Consider the following 4215-nt stretch of genomic DNA (forward strand, 5'->3'; position numbering starts at 1 on the left):
ATCATAAAATATTTTTCATACAATTTATTTATTTGAACTCTCTTTTATATTAATCCAAATAAAAAAAAATCATTTACTTTTTTTTTATTTCTATTAATCTAAATAGCATATTTTCATTATTTGTTCCTATTTTATTATTCGTTTTCATTTACTTTCTATTTATATTTTGATATTCCTCATTAAAACAAAATCTCAGTCCAACACAATCACTTAATTAAGTTACAAAATAATTAGTTTTGACAAGATATCAGTCCAACAACACGGATTTAAAGACATGCCTATTTCACTAAAATTTCTTTTAATTTATTTTAATAAAAACGTCTTATACGTAATATTATAAATTAACATACCTTTTTAGTTTATATAAATAAAAATTACTCAGGACAAATTTAATACACCACTATTATAAAAAAAATATTAAATAAGAAATAATTTTAAAAATAATAAAAAATCATATATTTTATTAACTAAATTAAATACCATTTTATAAGTTAAAAAATTATTAATATTTAAAAATAATTTTTATTAATAAAAACATTATAATAGTTTTTAAATTAATATTTAATTAACTATCAAATATTGAATTACCAACTTTAAAATTTAAACTAATTAATAACTAATTAAATACTTATAAATTAAGTTATAAATTTTCATTAATATTAAAAAATATTTTAAATATCAATAATTTTTTAATTTATTAAATAGTAACAAATTTAATAATATAATAATTATTTATTTTTTGTTTTTAAATTAATTTCTATTTAATATTATTCAGTAATTACATAAATTGATTACCATTAATGCATTCTATTAATAGTAAAAAGTCTTAATAAAAAATTGGAAGGAAATTTAAAATAAATTTAAAAGTTCATGATACTTGTTTTACATATGACAAACTATTTATGCTGTCAACATCAGTCTCCATCCCACCATCCAAGGTGTAAGAAGAAAGCAAGAAGCACACAACAAAAGATGGTGAATTAGTTTTATCACATTTTCTGCAATCTCATTGTATGTCACGGACCACATCCAAAAAGTATAAAAAAAATCCAAAAGTCGGTAGTGATGTTCTTTTCTATCAGAAAAATGGTTTGAAAACCTTAATTAAAACGAGGAAGATGTGCCAATGTGTTAACTAAAGAATGTGGAATACAACAAAAGTGGAATTGTTACACATCAAAAATATTGTTCGCCAGTTTAAAAATGATAAGTTTTGAAGAATGAAAAAGTTTTAATGTGGTCTTAATTCTGTGAAAGCATTTTGAATGTGATGATGGGTCATTATTACCTGCACTATGAGTCTATGATTATGGGCTTGGGCTTCACTTAAATGTTAATAGCAAAATATTAGAGAGTAATAATTGATAATTTAAACTTTTTATATAACTATATTATAACCTTTAATATTATTATTTTAATATTTTTTTATATTATTTACTAATAAATTTATCTTTTATTAAAATAATTTCAAAAGATTGTTAAAGGATATTTTGCATGATTAAAATATCCTCTTTTACTTTTACTGCACCATTGTATGAGTTGGAATGGTGTTACAGTGAACATGTGGTGGCCAATGAAGCCAACCTTGCCATCCAGAGTTGCAAGTTGGAGCCTATATTAAGGAGATACTGGGGACACTCACAACAAAGTTATAGAGAGTAAAACCTTGAGTTTCATGGAACTATAGTTTTATAGTTTTTTAGAGTAAAATTTTGAATTTGAAACTACATACTTTTGTAGTTTTTTTTAGAGAGAATATAATTTTGAATTTGTTGGAGATTATACACTTTTGTAATTTTCTTTTCTTTTGATGATTTAATTTATAAAATAAATTATATTATTTTTGGATAATTTTTTTACAATTTTAAAGATTTTTTAATATATTGAATTTAAATTGATATCATTTTAACTGTTCCACTTTTTAAAATATTTTGTTTGAATAAAATAATTTCAATTTAGTAAACTTTAATTTTTGTAATAAAATATTTTAATTACCATAAAATTTAAAAAATTATATAAATATAAATAATTGTTAAAAAATTGAAAATATCAATATTGATAATATTTTTGTAGTAGATCTTGATCAATATGATTTTTTTTTCAAAATTTTTAAATATTTTTCTATTTTTATTTGTAAAAAAAAATTAAGTTATAAAATACTAAGTAAGATAACACCAAATGAGATTCATGGAAAATCGAACTGAGTTAGTCTAAGTTACCGTTAAACTAAGTTAACCTACACTCTCAAATCGAGTTGAGTTTGTCTAGATCCAGGTTAGACCGGGTCGAGTTGGGATCAACCTATATTTAGTCAAGTTTGGCAAAGTTCAGGTCAGTCCTAGTTCGATCAAGACTATGTGAAGTCTAGGTTGATGAATACAAAGTCAAGTCGAGTCGATCCCAAGTTTGTCCAAGCCCAAATCAAATTAAGTCAGCTTGGGTTAAGAATAAGTTTAGTCAGCTCGAATCCAGGTCAAGTCGAGAAGGGACAAGTTTACACCCATCAAAGTTGGAGTCAAACTACGTTTAATCAAGTTAGGTTATGCCTAAGTGGATCCTAATTTGATTAAGAGCAAGTCACGCCTAACTTGATCGAAACCAAATTAAGTTTTGCTCAAATCTACCAAGATAGCTTGGATCGTTGGAATCAAAACAATTTAGACTCAAACTCGATCAAGCTAAATTGGTTTAAGTCCAAATCAAACAAAATTAACTCAGATCCAGATCAAACTAAATGGATGTTAAATCAAGTTCATATTGAATCAAGTTCAATATTCATATTGATCAAGTCAAGTTAATCCAAATATATTAATATATTGAGTTGAAACATCGGAACTATATAAAGCTAAATTAAGTTTGAGCCTCAATCATATCAAAGAGTCCAATATTGACCCAAATTACAAATATTAGAATATAAATAAGAATCTAAAAATTTCAAATTTTTACTTTTTATATAAAATTTTATTTAAAGTAATACTTTTACATTTACATGGTTTATGAGGTTTTAGTAGAGACAGTGTACAAATTTATAGGTTTTCTATCTATATAAGTTCATATACCTTTCTAATTATTTAGTGTGCATAACAATCTCTTTAAAATAAGAAAAAAAAAATAATAGAAAAAAACTATTTTTCCCTCCTAAATTTCTCTCACAAACACTAAAATAAAAAATAAAAAATTGACCAAACAATGTTCTTTTTAACATGAAAGATAATTTGTTTTCTTTGTGAGACTTGTCATTCAGGAGTAAATTTTGATTTCCTTTCTGTAGATGGTTTATTGATTACTGATTTTTGAATTTTGTGGTGGTTATGTTTTATGTCTTTACGTTAGGGATTGGTACTTTATTCTTTCCTAGACCTTAGATCTTTCCCTTGGATCAAGAAACAATGTGATTCCTACAATGGCCTTAAATGATCCTCCCTAACCATAAATCTTTATGCATTAGTTTCAAATTCTAGAAACCCTCCTAAAAATTGGAACGGTTAATATACAAGGAATGTCTATTATCCCTTTTTAATACTACTCTATATTGCCCTAATTAGTAATTTATTGGAGGCTTTTCACTTGCTATAATCAAAATATGTATCAATTTTAAGAATCTAAAGACATTATCCATAATAATTAAGGTCAAATTTCAAAATGGAAAAACATTAAAAAAAATTCAGTTAAAACAAAATAATTATTTAAAAGGCGTATTGTAAAAGTTCTGAATTCCTTTAACTTAATTGGTAGGGTGTGCCAGGCTCAAGCTATAGTGCAAGACTTGAGCGACACATGAGATCCCCAATAGCAAGCTATTGTATTGGAATCTCCCCTTTAAAAAATTAATTTAATATCGTGTGGATTAATAACCCACATATCAGATATTAAACTGATAAGAACAGATACTACACTTGATCTTAGCCAAAAGGCCGAGAAAGGTATGAGTATTCAATTCCAGTCAAGCCCGTTTTATAATAATTTATACAGTAATTCATGTATCACCTTAGCAATGTGGGACTTACTCATTGCAGTTTTACGCCACGCCAGGTATGTGGAATAATGCTGATTTTGCATGCTACAAAGTAAGCAATTAACAGGAAAAAAAAATCAAACAATGAACTTGAGTATTTGTTAATTATAAAGCACGAATACGATCCAACATCATAGTTTTCGTGGTTTGAGATACATATATATTAACCTTACACAACACAACTATGAAAGTGATGATTA

General features: G+C 25.3%; 1 non-coding gene across 1 annotated transcript; it reads right to left on the bottom strand.

Annotated features, from left to right (window-relative positions):
* Positions 1-3731: 3731 nt before the first annotated feature.
* LOC137808845 (U2 spliceosomal RNA) lies at positions 3732-3927 on the bottom strand. The gene has a single exon (XR_011080744.1). It is a non-coding gene; the product is annotated as a U2 spliceosomal RNA (small nuclear RNA).
* Positions 3928-4215: the final 288 nt, after the last annotated feature.

Source organism: Phaseolus vulgaris, chromosome 3, assembly GCF_000499845.2.
Source record: "Phaseolus vulgaris cultivar G19833 chromosome 3, P. vulgaris v2.0, whole genome shotgun sequence".
Classification (NCBI taxonomy): Eukaryota; Viridiplantae; Streptophyta; class Magnoliopsida; order Fabales; family Fabaceae; genus Phaseolus; species Phaseolus vulgaris.